We start from the raw sequence: 20,148 nt of genomic DNA, 5'->3' as shown, positions 1-20,148 counted from the left end.
ACAATCCCCTCTATCTCGTCTCCTCACGCCGCTTCAGAAGCGAATTATCCAATAAACATAATGAAAATTTAAGCCCACAGTCGCTGACGATACCGTCGGGACGTCTCTTACAGATAATCCTTACATAGGTTCAGGCTGAGCGGAAATAATACGCAAATTATACTGAAATGAAACGCAGTTCGTGATAATAATGGCATCGATTGTGGAGGCTGAGGACGGTCGTCAATTGTTTTGGGTATTTTGAGGTAAGTACTTGAGAGTGTTTTGAAGTAGAGATTTTGCTTGTCTTTTCTTATTTTAGTGTGGCAAATGCTATATTAGACAAAATACAGCACCATTTGGATCTCAGTACTACAACAATTTATACCTATCTAATTTAGAGAACCAAAAGTAATTTGATAGTAACAGTCATTTAAAATTAATATGAGCGACACCTCACATCTCAAAGTAGAGGTAATAAATAGAACTACAAGATCAGATTTTGTTTACAAAATTAAAACATAACACTACAATTAAAAACCGGCCAAGTGCGAGTCGGACTCGTGCACGAAGGGTTCCGTAAATTACAGTTAAATCAACCTATCTCAAAAACTATAAGAGATACTTTGATCAAACCAAAAATCGTTGAAAGAGTTAATTAGCATGCATCACCTCTATTTTTTTTAGAATTTTATACCCCGTAGTTATAAAAATAGAGGGGGGGGGACATACTTTTTACGACTTTGAGAGCTGATATCTCAAAAACCGTTCACTTTAAGAAAAATGTTTTTTAGAAAACTTTATATCATTTTAAAAGACCTTTCCATTGATACCCCACACGGGTATGTACATCGAAAAAAAAAATTTCATCCCTCAGTTACATGTATGGGGGGCCCCACCCCCAATTCTTTTTTTTACTATTTAGTGTCATATTTTTGTAGCGGTTCATACAACACATATTCCCATCAAATTTCATCACTGTAGTACTTATAGTTTCCGAGTAAATCGGCTGTGACAGACGGACAGACGGACAGACGGACATGACGAAACTATAAGGGTTCCGTTTTTGCCATTTTGGCTACGGAACCCTAAAAACCAACCAATCAAAAACTCAATAACACGAGAAAACTACAACAAAACAACATAATAACTAAAACGTAATTGATTGCTTCAAATTAATTGCGAGCCCGTAACACACGACGTGACATGATTACCTTAATCCCAACTCTCGTTAACGAATAAAACATTTACCAGGGGCTCAGGTACGCACCATGAATATTAATACTTTACTTTCTACGGTATACCGAACCCTACAACACCATACTACAAACTTTTAGTCGGCCGATAATTCACTGGGGGGTATGTTGCGCCACTACTTCTTCCCAGCAAAACACATAGAAACTGGTGAAGGGTGGGCGTTTTGGGGGCAGTCTTTTGTAAATTTCTGACGTTCAAAAAGTATTGTTTGGCAGCCAAGTTTGAATAAACGATTTTTAATTTGTTTTTCGTTTGTTTGGGCTCATAAATAAGTATGAACATGAATGGTAGTAGATAAATGACAAAGATCAGGTATTTAGTCAGTATAAGACCGACTGAAAAGTTTGATTTTAATTAAAAAAAAAATACCAGCCATCTGGTCAACTGTCGGCCGACTATTTCGTCTACAGTGTACTCTAATGCTTTACTTTCTACGGTATACCGAACCCTGAAAGTTTATTTCATTAGTGAAACTCTAGTATGGACGCTGTTTTAGTAAAGTTTTGCCAGGTATTAATATCTGTTGCTTCAGGTTTTTAGTTTTGATACGAGAGGTTCGTTGGAGTTCGTATTTTGAATTGGAAAAATGTGGCCAGTGGTTTGATTTCTTTTTTTTTGTAAAAAATTTTACATCGTTAGTGGTCTGAAAGTTTTACTAGATACAAATGCGAGTAAAGACAGCTTTGAAATTAATGTTGCTACCATTAGGCTAGATAAGTTATGACTACACCATTATAGATTTCAGTCAAGTTTCCAAATTGGGCTAATTTACTAAGCCGTTAAGTATGGCATCGAGTTGAGATCAATAACTTTTCTTAACGTTATTTAAACTAACGCATAAATGTCAATATTCATACTGTACATTTACCCATAAAATAAACCACTTACCACAAAATAAGTGCATAAACTCAACATAGTTCGCTTGATACCGTGCCTTTGTTAACACCAAAAGGCCGAGCCTATTTAATTATGCCTTATTAACGTAATGGCTTAGGCAGACTAACTTGATAATTTATTAGCTAGGTGCTTACTACAAGGATAAAAGACGCCTGTTTCTTGGTGTAAATTAGTGTGGATTACACATAAGTGGAGACCTGAATTAGTAATCGCTTGATGAATGTTGAGAATAAATTAATGTGGTTACAATAAGTGTGATGGCATCTGCCTGTAGGTGTCAGTTTCCTGGACAGAGATCATCTCTAAAAAAAAACATATATGTAAGTAGGATTGACCACATCAGATGCCCCCTTTTCCTATAAGCTATCCATCCGACTCATAGAGAATAGGGTAGTCTATGTTTATGGTAAAAAGTGCTAGTTGGTGTTTCAAAGTCTCAACTGTAAGTATGTGTATAGAGAATGCTTCTAATTAACTGTGCGATTTCTATACCATTTCAGTAACAAAAACTTCCTATTTGTGATTAACTAAAATACCTACATGGTATATGTCGTTTGAAAGAAAAAATACTTAGAAAATGGCTTGTAGTATTAATTAAAAACTTAGGAGCGAATAGTAAAACTCAAAAGCATACCTCAGATCCCCAGTATAAAATACTTAGCAGGAAATTTTAACCTACCTCCCGCAGACTACACCTCCAGATCAGGAAACCCGGCCATTATTTCACTCGCTATCTACTAGATAAATCTCTTTTGATAAATACTCTTTCGTATACATTAAGCTTTGCTGGAAGCGGGAATGTATCTAGAATATAAGGAAAATAGAAATACTACATTTTACCGTAATATTTTTGTAGAATCTCTTACTCTGGGAATTTCTCTTTGAGTCTTTGGTCTTGGTTTCTTGTAGTTCGGATCTAGAAAAATAAATAACGTGATGTTCAGAAATTCAATTTACTTGTTTAGTTAAAATTTCCTTGTTCTTAACCTATGTATATCCTCTTGAGAACGTTAGGAAAGGTAATAACAAATTACAGCGTGACGACACTGAATCTTTTCAAATATCTTCCGTAATTGTTGTTAACAAAGAAAAGAATTTTGAAATTGTGTAGAAATAGTAGCAGCATATCATCAGTGTTGTAGCGAGATCCAAACTGAAAATAAGTACATAAATTATTTCCTATTAGAAGACTTGTACCTAACAAAAAGATCAAACCTTATAGGACCTAAATACCAATTTTCAAACTACAAATCACAAAATAGAATCCTAAAACTATTACCCAACAAGAACACTCTAATCCCGCCCATACATTGTTCTTTAAAGTGGCTTCCATTTTGAAATTATACACAGTTCCTTGCTCGGCGTGACGTTATCTGAAATTAAAAACAAACTAAGTATCGTGCGAGCCCATTATCGTGTGATACGGGAGAGGAGACTCCATGTGACGTTATAAAGCTGTGGGAATTTCATATTATGCTCCCTGTTTGTGTTGCTGTAATTGGATTTGTCGGTCTTTTACAGTTTTGCGTCAAGATTTTTGTTGTAATGTGGGGAATTTTGGATTAGGATAAACTTTTTAAAATAAAGATACTTAATTTTGTCAAACATGGTACAAAGTATCGCAAGATGTCAGATAGGCAGTCGCTCTTTGTAAAACACTGGTACTCCACTGAATCCGATTAGATTGGCAGCCGACCCCAATATATGTAGTTTTAAAAAGGCTTGGGAGATGATGGTACAAAGCATAGGTCTTAGAATAATTTTGCTTGGTAATCAATGTTGAGTTGACATTCAATGTATTTTCATGAGATGATTTGATTATTTTTTTGATTAGTGAACAGGCTTTGAGATATTTTACTTATTTACTTATTACCAACGTTTTCTTCCCTTTTAGGTACACGTCATCACACAAACAGAGCGCCACCTGTCGACCTCAAGTAAAAACTTTAGTTCAAACGAAAGCAATAATAAATCGACAATATCAGCTATTTTCTTGTCCCACTGTAAGACATAGGCCTCTTAACATACAAGAAAGAATGAGCGTATGATAAATTATGAGAAAAAAAAGAATCAAAAACTTCTCCCAAGAAAACCACAACCTACAAGTCTTCACTTCAAATAAAATAAACGCCAGGTAAACTAGCCGCTATCTAAAATTAAAAACAAACTCCGCTATAGTCATGGTAACAACAACTTATTGTCTAGATACAGTAGACGGGTACATCCACAATAAGGCTATAAAAACTTGGAATTACGTCGGGCCTATTGTTGTCGACAGAAGTGCTCTTACGACTCCTCGGGCCAGACAATATGCATATTCCCTGTACTCCCGGCCCTTGTGCGTGCCTACATCCGCGTTGCATCTTAGAGAAAATATTTTTTAATAAAACTCTTCTTATGTCTGATGATGCTATGATAGTGAGGCTGATGTAATTTATGATGAAGTTTGTTGTATGGTAATAGGTGTATTGCTTGGAAATTAGTTTGCGGTTGTGAGGATAAAATCGCTGTTTTATGTGGGTTATGCAATTTGCGGGTTAAAGTAATAAAACTGTGTTTAGCACTAAGCCATTTTAATATGGTAGTATTTCTCACTTCATAGTATATTTAAAAAAAAGGAACTAGTTCAGGTAAGAAAGAAAGAAAGAAAGGCAGGTAGACAATAACTAACATTTTATTTGTATTATCGATATCCGGGAGTTTTCCATCTATATGTTATTTTTCTTCAAAAATACTGTCGATTTTTATGTTTAAAGGTAAGAAAATATATCCCTTAAAATGGAGATACGCAATAATAATGTCTTCATAATGCCGTCACGAGCTATTGCTCGAAGATTATTACCCGAAACGAATTGTGAACACACTTTTAAAAACCCTTAGAGACGTTACAGAGATTTTCTAATGCTTTTTTTAAAATGTTATACATTTTTCGACTTTTTACATATTTTAGTGCATAATGATTAACCCATTACGGATTTGCATCTGATGCAAGATGTGTTTAAATTATACATTTATAATATACCTAATTAATTTTAGGCCTGAAAAATCTTTTCCTTGCTTCTGATAAGAACCATCATCCTCCGAGCCTTTTTCCCAACTATGTTGGGGTCGGCTTCCAGTCTAACCGGATTCAGCTGAGTACCAGTGCTTTACAAGAAGCGACTGCCTATCTGACCTCCTCAACCCAGTTACCCGGGGAACCCGATACCCCTTGGTTAGACTGGTGTCAGACTTACTGGCTTCTGACTACCCGTAACGACTGCCAAGGATGTTCAATGACAGCCGGGACCTACAGTTTAACGTGCCATCCGAAACACAGTCATTGGTGTCTTTTTTTTTTTTTTTTAGCGACGTAAAATCATCAAATGACCCCTCCCGCTGTGGGTTAGCAGCGGTCAGGGAGTGTCAGACTCTTACTGACTAAAATCGTCGTGTTCCGTCATAGACCTTTTATGTACCAGGGCCGCGGTATCTCTTTCGAACAACCCGCAGCCCCGGCAGGCCTTGGCCCTGCTGGGCCCCGCTGGGGTTGCTGACATCTCTTTGAGGAGCGCGTGGAACAACGCGCGCCGTCGACACGGGTCTGTCGTCTAGAAAGACAGAGGGACGATGAGCCACCCGAACTCACCGCCCACAGACCCACGCCTACGGTGGCCGGGAGTCATCTCGCGACACCCGGCGCCCATGGTGTCTACCTGGTCCAGCGCGGCGGCCGGCATGAGAGGTGCGAACTCTCTGGCGTTCCGCCTCCTCCTTCTCGAGCATGACCGCTTCGCAGAAGGAGGCGACGGCATCCCATTCCCTCTCGCCCCGGACCATGGCCTGAACCAGGGCCGGACGCGAGAGGTCGCCGCCGCCCAAAGCCTCGACGAGGACCCGGCGGTGCCCTTCCCATGCGGGGCACACCTGGACTGTGTGGTCCACCGTGTCCTCGGGGCTGTCCGCACAATGGTGACACCCGGGCGCCTCCTCACGACCGATGCGGTGCAGGTACCTCCCGAAACAACCGTGTCCGGTGAGGACCTGCGTCATGCGGTACGTGAGGGCGCCGTGACTCCTCCCGAGCCACTCCTCAAAGAGGGGACTTACCGCCACGATGGTGGCGTGCCCTGCACTGGGTTGCGACAGTCGCTCCCTCCAGGCCACCATGAGATCGCGCCGGAGCTCCGCCCGCTGCGCGACAACTTACCGCGGCAACGGGGTTTCTCCCCGGCGCTGAGCCTCCTCGCGCCAGTCGTACAGGCGCAAGAAGACCCTCGCCTCCAGATCCCACGGTGGCAGTCCAGCAAGTAGGCCAGCTGCTTCGCGGGAAATCGTGCGGTACCCCCGGATTAGCCTAATGGCTATCACCCTTTGGGGCACGTTCAGGTAGTGTACAGCCCGCGGCCGTACCGAACGTGCCCATACCGGGGCCCCGTAAAGGGCCATGGACCGCATGACCCCCGCGTAGAGTCTGCGGCAGGGGGCGTTTGGGCCGCCCAGGTTGGGCAGGAGCCGCTTGAATGCAGCACCTGCCTTCTCCAGTTTGGGGCCCAAACGTCGGAAATGCTCGACGAAGTTCCACCGGCCGTCGAGGACGAGTCCCAGGTATTTCATCGCCCTCTCGACGCCGATGGTAACCCCCCCCACCGTGACCTGGGAGCCTGAAGGTGGCGCGTTCCGAAGCCCATGAAAGCACATAGCCTCGGATTTGTGCAAGGCCACCTCCAGGCCCAGCAGCTGGATCCTCTCGATGACAGTCATTGGTGTCTAAGATATACTTAGAAAGTACATACAAACTTAGAAAAGTTGCATTGGTACTTGCCTGACCTGGAATCGAAACCGCGCCCTCATACTCGAGAGGTTGGTTCTTTGCCCACTAGGCCACCACGACTTCTGATAAGAACCATGCATTTATTATACAAAACCTATTAGTACCAATTAAAAAACAATATGTGTTAAGTGTGAAAATAGACCTCACCCCACAAATCAGCGACGGCAAAAATTACTCAAATCGTTGCACCAAAAAACTCGACCATTAATCATATAACACGTGAGTGCATATTAACTAACCTACTTAACAAAATGGAAGCGTGACTAAATTTTCCTAGAAACGAGTGAAAAGAAAATTCATTAAATATTATCGTTAATGTTAGTACATAATACGTTAGCACATACGGTAGTTACTGCATAATTATTGTGGCGAAGCCTGCTGTGGTTCGCTCCGGTAATATTTTCTAATAAAAGAGCCTACGGGCTGGGCCAAATGGGCAATTATGAAATATATATGGTCGATTTTATGGTACATGTGTATGTTAGCTATGATGTGGAACTGCGTGTTAGTTGCTGTAGAGTCATTTCTGTTTGACCGTGCGAGTACCTTTATATTGTTAATATAGTCTGATAAAACTTATTCATCCAAAGTTTTATTACTCCTATTTTGGTCAGAAAACTTATTAGTTCACAGAAGCAGTTAGCTAAGAAACTAGACAGAGATGCATGATAATCCTTTTAGAGGTACCGTCCAGTGAGTGTCTTAAAACTAAACATTGCGTCTGACCACAATGGAACAAACACCACAACAAAGCCAAAAAAACTTTAATAAAACCCCACTGTTAATACCAACACTTTTACTGGTAACATAGCGTGCCATACCACACGTACGAATCGCGCCAATAACCTAAGGTAACGACATAAGCCGACCACGTATGGTATCTACTTAAAACACATTTACATTCATACAACCATATTTACATAGGATCCCCTGTAATGCTGGAACTCCCAATTCTAAGGGTTTTTGTGGAATAAACTGTGAGGGTAAGCCAATGTCGATAAAGATAGAAATCAGTGAGATTTGTGTATGTTTCGTTTTTTTTTATTATTTTGTATAGAATTGTAGTTTAGATAAGAATAATGAAGGTTTGTGTGTTTAGAATATGGATCAGGATACCTGCAATAAATAACTTTTCCTTGTTTTTTTTTTTTGACTACTTTAAGTGCGCGATATTGCAAAGATCGTAGTACATTTTAAAATGGATCGGTAATATAAAAATAAAAAATAGTTATGTATTGTGATTGGTAAAATATTGCCGTTACCTATATATTTTTGGAAAATAATTTTCGGCTGACTATTCTACTGACATAGAGCTTTTTGGCACATACAAAAAATATATCTACACTTTAAAATCATTACGTTAACGATTATTACAGGCATTCAGTCATCAAAACAAGACACTTCCGCAAAGAGTATTTCTAACAAGACCCGTTCAGAAATGTTATTTCCTACCACATAATAAAGTCTTGAAACATCAAATCAATCGGAAAGCAATAAAAATCACTGTTCACGATACGTGCGGTTGAATAATAGATACTAGAAAACGTTGAAAATGCAATAAAAATGTAATATTGAACTTAAGCACTTGAAATATTTTACCTGAGAATGTTATAACCAAGATACCGCGATATGAAGGTGGTTTGTAGCATTGCAACTACATTTACTGTACATTGCAGTTTTGGTTTATTTTTTAATCAAAAAGCCACCAACATTGATATATTATTATAAAGTGGGGGTTGTTAAATTGATCAACAAAATGATTTTGTAATTTCTGCGCTAAGGAAGCATAGTAATTGTTTTGACATCTAAGCTATGAGCCTTTTACTAACAAAGTAAACTTGTTTGTTTGGCCTTTATAAACGAATTATGATATAATATATGTAGTTTAAAAATATCATACGTTATCAATGTAAAGTCGAAGGGACCAAGAAGGAAAAGAAATACCTTAAAAAATGTTGCAATATTAAGTTTACCAAAACAAAGGACTATCGCATATGGCTTTAAACATGAAAACAAATCTAATTACAAGAAACATTAAAATAAAAATATCCATCATAAATTACTGTTAACAGCAGCCAATAAAAAATAGTACTTTTTTAATTAAACACTGAACAAAGGCCAATGGTATCACGTATAGGAAAAACGGATAGCAAAAAGCTATTAGAATGTTTAATAAAAACACAAGAAAAACTTCTAGTTAAGAAAAGAGGAGGAATATAATAGAAATTGCTAATAGTGTTACGATATTAGTAAGGGAAACAAGGTTAGGAAAGCAATTTTGGCATCGCATATTGCCTATTATCAGGTACTGATGCTTTGTTTGTTTATATTTTCGATGGAACCCTGAATGAACAAGCTGTGTTCAGTGAATATTATTATATGTTTATGTTGTATGTTTTATGGCAGTAATTAAAATAGTGGATGATAAAGCTTTATTTTACACACAAGGTTTTGTGAATTTATATAGATGATTTCATAATTTATGTAGTGCCTAGTACAAAAGTAGGCTTTCGAGGTACTTAGGTTGTTATACAAAGAACAAGCTTTGTGAACTCCTTTCCTAAATTATTCAAACAGTATTACTGAAGTCATAACAATCTGTTACCGACTAAATAATTTATGATCCCAAATACGCTTTTTTTTCTTACAAAAAACAAGACGTTATGTGACACAAAGTAATATTAAGCATACGTTTAGAGTGGAGTGAGTGTTAAATTATGACGCAATAAACGTGCCACAGCGTAGAATAGGCCGCGTTCACACTAAATAATGGCCCGAATATATAAGATCCTGAACAATACCTTACGTGCTATCTACCAAATGCTCCAACTCAATTCCCTTACAAAAATATGGCAACTTAGCAAATCGTCAGCACACCTGCGCTTGAATAACGTTTTCCCATTTCCCTGTAATATCTTTAATAAATCTGAGTAAAGTTGAGAATATATTCATATTTCTTTTATGGTTATCAATCGTGACAAAGTTTGAGCTTTAAAATAATATCCTGCGTCACAGTCGGTTGCGTTCGAATGAATTTTGTGCTGCAAACATTTTGTGTCGAATAACTTTGTTGCCATTCAAACAGGAGTTGATTCTCAGTGAATAATTAAAATAGTTGTTTTAAACGAATGTATGGATGTTGACCGCATATTTTCAACACATACCGCTTGATTAAAAACCACAGACGGAATTAATTACAAAATACATCATCATTTTGTTGGGCTTTGGATACCTTTGTGTTCGAGTAATTATATAAAGATAAATTGATATCGGGTAAAATGAAGCATGTATTTTTAAATGAAAAATGATCAGTTTCGCTTTGTTTTGCAATTATTGAATTTTTTATATAAATGTTTATAAAAAAAAATCGTTTTGATAAAAGTTGGTAACAGTTGAATGGTCTATAAAGGCTCCGCAGTAAAAGGTTTCGCATGTTAGCTTTTTTAGTCGGCTTACGGAAGGAATACATAGGTCCGCCAAAAATCCTCTAATCAATAACGTGTGTACGATATATTAATCAAAAGATATCCCGTTTTTTGTAACCAAAGGGTGAGTTTGAATGGCACCCCTTCCAAATATTGGTTTTTGTTGGGCGATACCCGTCGTCCAGTAAGAGCAAAGCCATGTTTTTCCATTTACAGCGCTACGCACGTTCGCGATATCTTACGCACTGGATAAAGGCTTTCACTATGTTTTATAGTGCTATGTCATTAAGCTGTGAATATAAAGTGGGGGTATGACAAAACATGAATTAATTTGAGATATGTCGCACGGTACGATGCACACCCTAATATGTGATACACACGGATTTTGTAATTTTGCCAACAATTGTTAAGCATTGTTGAAGTTTCACTTAATATGATTTTTTTCTATCTATGGCTTCATCTTGATTCTTCTTACAATTGACGTGGCAAGGAGACTGTCAGTATCACATTTCAAAAGCAACAGTTTTTCTTGTGCCGTCCATGGGCGGATCCAGGCCTCAAAAAAGCTTGTGGACATTACAGCAGGTCTACCATTGGTTTGCTCTTAATTATTAAAAGTGTTTTACCAATTATAAAATCACTTCAGATCATGAATACCACTATACTACGCTGTTCATGATTTACGAAGTACGTCTAAACTTCCAGATTGTTCTCCAAACTCTAAGCCCGTATGTAGCCATAGTTTGTATGCACGATAACACCACCCTGTGAGGGAAAGTGAGGAAATTCGCTCAATTATATCACCCCGCACAGCTTTTTAGCTTATTTATCAATCAATCTCCGATCTAGGGTTGATAAACATCACCTCAATGTCAACAAACTTCTGTCGATTCACTATAACTAATGGATTTTCATTATATTATTGTAATGCATAACGAATTAGAGGTGCAGCCCTAATTCGAGGAATTTGTGGCGGAGGTACTTCTTAATGCTAAGTATGGGGTATGGTAATTTTTGGTCACATTTTAACGTCACTCTTGAAATTAAATACTGAGTAATAGCGTGTTATTCAAATAGGAAATAGCTCAGGAATGCAGGGATGATAATTGATTTATTACACACATAAGAATAGTAAGAATAGTAAGTAATTTTAGTAATAAATGTATTTAATAGAAAGCTGTAGGTATTGCTGAGAGGTTATTTTTTCATCAGCGCTTCTTCACTCCAGCCATAACACTAGGAAATGGTGAATCGGAGACGTTATGTCTTGTTGTATTTTCTGACTTGAAAAAATTATACACTTTCAATAGATATTTTGAGCAGAGATTACTGATCTATGATAACGACGTAAAAGATTTAAATCAGGCAGATTAAGATTTTTTTTGGTTATATCCAAGAAACGATACATTTAATTTCTTCACCCTTTCCTAAGACCAAAAAAAACAATTCCTGTATGCCAATTTGCGTGGCACTCCAGCTATTCCGCCATTACACATTAGAGGTTATGTCGGCGCGTGCATGACACGTGTTCCGTCGAGAACACGTCATTAGCTTCGACTCGTCTGTAGGGAGGAACGACGGTTTTTTGTTCATAACTTGTTGTGGTATAAGGTAAAGGAGGTACGGCTGATTATCGTGGGTATTATTGCCATTGGTTGTTTTTCGAATTTTGGAGATAACGGCCTTTTCCGTAATGCAAGAAAATGTCTCTTAATTTTGTTGGTACACAAGATCTCTTATATGAGACGTAGAAAATGTGGCTATGGTAGCTAAAGCAGCAGAATATGTCCACCCAGTTTGTTATAAAGTTTGTCATAGAATATAGATACTCTCTTTATTCAACTAGGATAAAACAATTTCTTGAAATAATATTACTTTATTAATCTGAAAAATAAACGTTTGTATAATGCAACCTGTAAGTTCAAAGTATGATTTTTATTACCACTTTTTCTCGCCCGCTTATAACCTATAACTTGGGTCTACAAAGCAAGGTAGTAAAAGAGAGTTCTAGCTTTTTAAATTTCCACCGGGGCGATAGTTAGAGTGCTCTCATTACTTTGTAATTTAGTAATTAACACTAGCTGAAATGAGTTTCTAAGTATATTTTATTCAATACTGTACCTGCTACTAATTGGTCTGCTTTCACGTTGTTGAGTTCTAGTTACAGACTTATCGTGGCTAATTTTGTGTAGGTACTTTTTCTTTTTGAGTAGCATATTTTCATCAATTTTGATACGTACTAATGTACTTATTTCAAACTAACTACTTTTGTCATTGTTTATATAACATTAAATTGTGACGACCAAGTTACAAATCCTTGCGCTTCATGGAGATGCCGATAGCTATCATTTAGTCCACCCTGACCGCAGTCGAAAGTAAATGGTATCGCATCTTTATTTTAAAATATCTCGATTAAGTCTGTGTGTGTTTACATCAGTGTATAACAATATGACAATGAAACATTCAGAAGATAAAGACCCTTGTTACTGGACTCCCAAATAAGGTAATACCTGTAAAATTTTCCTTATTTTCTTTCATCTACATAACTATCTAATCTCTGGCTTCTTAATGAAAACACCTATATATTTTCCTTAAAGGCACTTACCCACCAATAAATAGCCAGATAACAAACCACAACTGGCTTCCTCACTATCAATACCCTAATCATTAATTAACAACCAGTGGGATATCGCCAAAAATAATAAGAGCCTTGACGGAACAACTCCACTGAATAATGGTTGTCCACATCCTGCGATATATTTCCGCTATCGCGTCGCCAACATGGCGGCGAATCCGGCTGACCGTTATGGAGTGTTAATCGAGCATTATGTCTGACCAGATGAAAAACTATCTTCGGAGGCGCTCGCTTGGATAATATACGTTCGTAGGTGAGTTACTGTATTTATTGCTCTGGAGATACCTTCGTGAACTATGATCTATGTACCGTGTACTAATGCAACTTCTGTAGCGAAAGATAACTGTGATTGCTCTTCAGATTTTTCTACGTTACGGGAACTAATTATTTATTTAAATTAGGTTAAGAAATTTTCTTAAAACTTATAATATTCGCTAAAGAATAGCAATGGTGATTCCACTCATAATATTTTCCTGTAAGACAACTTTGACTGACACACAATACATGGAAAATAAGAACACGTCTATAATTAGGCATTCTTAAAGCTTTTCACATCGCCATCGATTTTAGATGACGTGAATAGGAAACACCATCAGGCCATGGTTTCATAGCAGACGTCATTGTTTGCCTCCCTCCCAAGCCTTTTGTTACCCGCCTTACGCTCAAACAAAAGAACTTCCTAGATGAACAAAAACGTAATTACAAGGAACTCAAGGAAGGGCTGTAAAGGAAAAATCTTAAGATCATTATCTAATTTTTCACCGCTATCCTTAACGTAAATGTTTCTTTTGTAAAAGTATTTGATAAAGAAAAGATCAAAAGGTGATTCTTTTTGCTTCAAAATGTCTTTGTTTGCTTTGTCGAAGTTTGCGGGTTTGGAATCTTTTTTTGGGAATTAAGATCGTTATAGACGAGCTTTTTAAATGTTCAACTGTTTCTATATTTAATAAAAATAAACCTCATACAGGCTCTCATTATTTTGCTCTCCCATCAAAAGTCGTAGATATTTGGGGACTTCTATTTTCACAAATAAGATTTTTAGTACGACCAATTATGGTTATGAACCTATCAATAGTCCCACATTTTGCAATAATAAAAAATCAATGGCAAAACCAGAGGTGGTCAACCTTTAGAATCGTGGGTACGCTTTAACCAGCGCGGGTTGCTCAACAATTTTTCCAATTATGCCATCGCTCATACTCTATAATTTCGCCATTTTTATACCAGGACAGTCCCTTTGAGCGATTACTCAGGTCTTTTAATATTACTTATGCTGCTTGTTAGATATTTCTCGTAATTTCATGGTACGCCATTGAATTGTATCTAGCAGTCTCTACTTTATTGGTGGTTAAACAAAAATTTGCATGTTGGTTACGTCATTCCTTTGTGAAGCCCACTTATTCTATTTTTGAATGAGACATTCCTCATTTAAAATACAAACTGCCAGAGTTAAGTATAAACTTTTTTATAGCAATAGATACAACCCGTGCCGATAAAGAATGGGATTAGAAATCGCGACAGCTGTATTCAACTCTCGCTCCTGTGCTATAGAGTATGAGCGAGAGGTAAATACAGCTGTCGCGATTTCTAATCCCATTCTTTATTGGCACGGGTAGTACTTTGTTGAAATGATTACGTCGTTTTACTTAGAAAAGGATAATTCATAATGCTTAGCTACTAGCTACTTATAATTGTGAGATACTTTGCAGCCTGTGAATGCGTAAATACGTTAGATTTTTTTTTGGATAAGAATGAATATGGTAATTTCTAATACCTCAATTAATTAAATTTTAATACACGTACATGAATTAAACCTGTTAATAAATGTTTTTTTTATATGTAAAAAGGGACACAACCCTTCCAGCCCTGAAACATAAGTTACAACATGATACACTGCTGTGCTGAATCTTGCTCATCCTATCCAACGCCCAAAGATGACAACTGTATTTCAAGGCAAGCCTAACCACACCTCAATTTACTTTAAAGTCTACCTTTCATCACATACTCACACCACAAATGAAGATCCCGACGCAAAACCTACAGAGGCGACCTACTTTCAACTTTTAACATTACGAACCATACATTACCATATGAATATTATATTAAACACTCAGAAGGTCCACGTTGTTACATGATTTATAATTCCGTTTGACCCCACAGGTCATGTCAGGCCAGAGATACATGTAGCTATGGAAGATTATCCTCTTGCATGGCCGGATGGATTGCTCCATGGAAGTACGCATGAACAAACCTCATGATATATTTATGGGGCCGCCGGCTTAGGTTTTTGAAGGCATTTCCATGTTTTAGGAGTTTGTGTTATTGTGGACAATGAGGTTTGATGTTAAGTAAAGGTGTGATATTTTTGACGCATGCATTAACACGTTAGCAGCTTTTTAACTCATTACATGACATGTATTCTTAACTCTTAAATTCATTAATTTGCTGTTAAGTTTTTTACTAATGGTTAATCTATGCCATAAGGATCTTTGTACATACATAGTGATATTAAGAGGGAAACTAAGACCCTTCTAAGCTACAACCAACTTACACAAATACAGGACACGTCGCTAATCCATACACAACTTACCGCTCGCATAACAACTCGCAACTAAGATCTTAAACCTAGACTTATCTAACTTAATCCTCACACGAGCTTAACTTAGAAACAAGGCTTAATACAAGTCCGTTCTCAAAAGACGCGAGAATTCTTTGTATGGGTTCGTCTTCAAAAGCTTAATTAAAAGACTCGTGTCTAATTAGGCTGGTGAACAATACGCTCAGAACTTGTAAGACATTTAAGGGGAAGCAATTAAAATATTAACGTACAAGTCAGATGTTTTCGTCCGCTTATTACAGTGGCTCAACAAGTTGGGCTTAATTTTGTGAAGGTGCTCGCTTAAAAGGAAATTCCTGAAGAGTTTTTTGTTTGAGGTGTGTTGAAGTAGATTTTGTGAAGGAAATTGTTGTACAGTGATGAAAGGAATGTCTGTTTTTTGTCTTGATGATTGCATTCAATGTTTTTTTTTTTATAAACATAATTTTATTTTCTGAAAAATTATCTAGTGCACAAGTGTAATTTGTTTTATTTTTTAAGTAGTGAAGAATTTGTTGTAATTCATTCTATAAAAAGCCACAAAGATGCGTGGATTGTTGTCATAGTTTCTGCTATAATACTTTTATTTATACTCTGCCCTACAAAGCGGCAACCCATTTCACGGTTAACCCACTAAGAAATTCTTTCATATCTAAAACAAAAACAAGAGTAACATTAACAAGCTTTATTTTTGCAATTCTGTATTTTTGTAACGTCACAATATTTTCCGGTGGCCGGGCGGGTACAGGCGCGCACTGTGTCTCAATGTTTGCCCACGTGGTCGCTCCCACGGGGCGAATGTTAGCATTATGCTAATTCTGTACACACACCCAGTATTATTGTAACAAACTTTTGTGCGTGGCGTTACTTTTTACGCGTTATTTTAATTCTGTTATTTCGAGTCCTTTATGAGAATGTCTGTTAATTGTATTAAAGGTAGTATCGCCATTTTTTTAAATGTTATTTTTATTTACCACTTAATATATTTTACATGGAGTTCTATTACAAGCAGCTTTATATAGTATTTTATTCAGTGTATATTGAACTCGAATTCGGTCAATTCAACCTATCACGTTATTGGAATCATGCCCAATGGATCAAATTGGTTGAATGTGGCACACGTTAAAATGATTCCGATATTGGTTTTACATCGATCACAATAGCTGGCCACTACGATTTTGATCATTATTGTGTAGCCATATTAACTTCCGATGTTATCTAGTAGAGTGAATGAAACACAAATGAGTTCTAATAGGCGTAGTTAGTCCTGTTTTGGAATATTATGGCCTCGTTTCGATAAATATCTTTCTGACCCATTTTTGCTGTTTCGGAAAGGTCTTCTAAAAATAAACGTTTTATTGTCTACGGCTGTCCTCTTATATATTTGTATCATCAGAAGTTACACGCTGAAAGAAAACTCGAAATTTTGCCAGTTACGTACTTATCCAATAACGTACTATCACATGGTGGCGGGGCGAGCTTTCCTAATTTTCTTTCTCCACTTATCTCTATCTGTGACATCGCTCTCGGATACCTGGTACTCCTTCATGTCTTTCGCTACTACATTCCGCCCTACCACCTATGTATAAAAAAATGAGCCCAATATTATTCAAATGCAACAAGCAAAGAACTCGTATCATGAAACAAACTTGTCGATAAAAGGATCAAACGAACCATATTGGAGCAACAATCTAGCACGTCTGGTGCTCCACATCCCAACGCCTCTCGCTGTCGAATTAAACGTGTAAAGGAACCAAGTTCCCGCATAACCGTCAACCCACAATACAACTTCCTATCAACTTTTGTGTCATGGCATATGAGTAAATGGAGATTGAAAGCGCGTCATGCTATATTGTTGTAGCTACTCGTTATTTTTGCTCAGAAATTTACGAGTATTTTTCACAGAGTGTGTCTGTCTCTGTGAAAAATACTCGTGAAGTTCTCTACTATCTGTTAGGATGCAATTATGAAATAATTATGAAAACATGCACATAGATACCACCTAAGCATGCCCGGGATTTTTAACGTTCTTTGAGGGATACTCACGTTCAGCAATTGGCTGATATGATGATAATTATAGTAAGTACGTAAGCCCTCATTTATGCTAGTGGTGCCGTGCGTTCCGTTGTATTATCCATTTACCGCCAAACATGTAGAGAACGGCAGCCTTATTGTGTCTTAGTAAAGTGTAAGTAGTCTCTAGTTGAAGTTATGTGCACTCCATTTACTATCTACTCTGTGACATATGAGGACAAACTTCGCCGTATATAAACAATCCATGTCTTTGTATGTGAAGGGATAGAAGTCGATTGGGAAATTGGTGTTCGTGTTCAGGGTTTAAGTAGAGTTTTGATTAGTGTGTGATGACTTGAACTGTAAGTTGCCTTCCTTCAGTTTGATCCGTACTGAGATTTAGATGTTTGATTGTCACTTTGGAATGAGGAATGTTCGAGATATTGTTGTACTTTTATGAGGTCGCCTGTTCGTGTATTATATTCAGTTTTACATTCCTATTTTCAGGTAACAGTTATGGCGGCTGCCTGGAAGCAGTAGATGTGGGCTGCTAAAGATGGAGCAAACGGGGGAACCTTGGGAGAAGCCTCTGTCCAGCAGTTTACGTCTTTCGGCTGACACGACGAGATATTTGGAAAAAAACAAGTCCTTTTTTTGTGGTTGTAGAATTTTGTGACAATATCATAAAAGCTATTACAACGTTTATAGGATATATTTAATAAAAAATAAATAAATACTAAATTATATTCCACGTACTTAACAAAAAACCCAAGTAGCTTCACTCGATTTTATACGAGTTTTATATCAGGTAGGACCAGTGACTTAAGAGTCGAGATGGGGTGTATAAAATCCTCTAAAACGTGACGCGAATACGTAGCTTCGAGCATTAGTGCCTAGACCCAGGTTTATGTTGGAGTATTCTACTGTTTTTTGTTTAGGAAAAAGTGGGAAGTTTGTAGAGGTTGTGGGTTTTTAAAAGATACATAGATAGTATATTTTTTTAGATTCGAAAATTACCTGTTTACTGAATATTTTTTATAGAGTGTGATACATTTATGTCAATATATCGCACGATACACTCGTGTCTTTTTAACATAAAATATATGGATGAACTTAACACTTGGATAATGTTATTGGAATCGTTAACTATTAGACATCCTTAAAAAAAAAATGTGATCCCCAAAAAACACTTGAACGTTTAACTGCTGAGTCATTCAAAGCTTGCAATACACGAAGTAGGTACTGCAGAAGTTTATTGCGTAGCAAAGATCTTTGCGGGACTTTAAGACTGTTTTTTGTATAGGTGTAAATTTACCCTCATAGAAGACTTGGCCCACGGTACTGACGATGGCGATAAGGGAAGAAATTAATAAAAAAAACTACTAATTTTATTAACGAAAATTACTCATTGTTTTATCAAAGTTGTTTCAATATGGCAGTCCAAAATCAGACTAATAAGACTGGTCAAATACATTTTTTTTATCAAATCGGCCCAAAATTATCTTACCCTTTGCACAAATCGCTACAGTATCTTACTTGCAGTGCTTCTAAAACTTACGGTTAGTGCAGGGGCGCATCAAACCGTCTCATTTGCCACAGACAGCGAATAGGCGGCCCCGACCGACAGCTGAGCAGCACTGCTATTCACTTATTTACGATAATTGACGACCACAGTTATAGGACGGTAAATGCTATCGGAAAATGGCAAATAACTGCAGTCAAAATCCGTTTTGTTGTTACAAATTGTGGATGGCAAACGGGTATTTACGTGATTGCGTGTACTTTTAGGTAGAAATATAGGTAAAGCTTGTTGTTTTGCTGGATATGATTTTCAAATGTTGGTACAGATATTTTAACAATGAAATTAGGTCATAATTTTCACAGTAAGTTGATTTCTCAAACTACTTTGTTAAGTACTGGCTCATGCATTATCTATAGTAATTTTCCTTAATTTCCACTTTACTGATAATAGAGGATAAAACCACCAATCATAGACACTCAACGCTGGAACCACTCAACTGAATGCCACCATAAGTTCTGCATACCACAACTATCACACCTAATGGTACCAATAAACTACACGGCCCACTAAATCATTACCAAATGAACAGTTTCTCAAGCCAGTTGGCTTCAGACACGTGCAAGCAAACGTGTCGTCCAAACCAAGTCACAGATTGCGTATATTATTTATCACCAGTCCACGACCCCGGCAATTTCGTATCGAACTTTTCCTTCCGTCCTTTTATACCAATTTCGCGATGTTAGAAAAAAATATGACGTTATTATTGAAGGATTCGAGTTATGACGACCCGCGGTCAAAGGAGGGAGCCTTTATTCAGATGGGGAGGACATTTTCAGACGTGTCTACGGAATGTATGCGTTTTTATTAATCGTAATATTGGTCTGGGGTTTGTTTTGATAAAATATTGAAGGTTAAATAAATACAACAATACTATCGTTATTTAATTTTGATAGTGTCTATTTTCAATTTATGGGGGGAGACTATAAATGTTGGCATTAAGTAAATACTATT

This window comes from Helicoverpa zea, chromosome 8 (assembly GCF_022581195.2).
Source record: "Helicoverpa zea isolate HzStark_Cry1AcR chromosome 8, ilHelZeax1.1, whole genome shotgun sequence".
Lineage (NCBI taxonomy): Eukaryota > Metazoa > Arthropoda > Insecta > Lepidoptera > Noctuidae > Helicoverpa > Helicoverpa zea.
The sequence above is the reverse complement of the archived record's forward strand: the minus strand, read 5'-3'. Positions refer to the sequence as shown.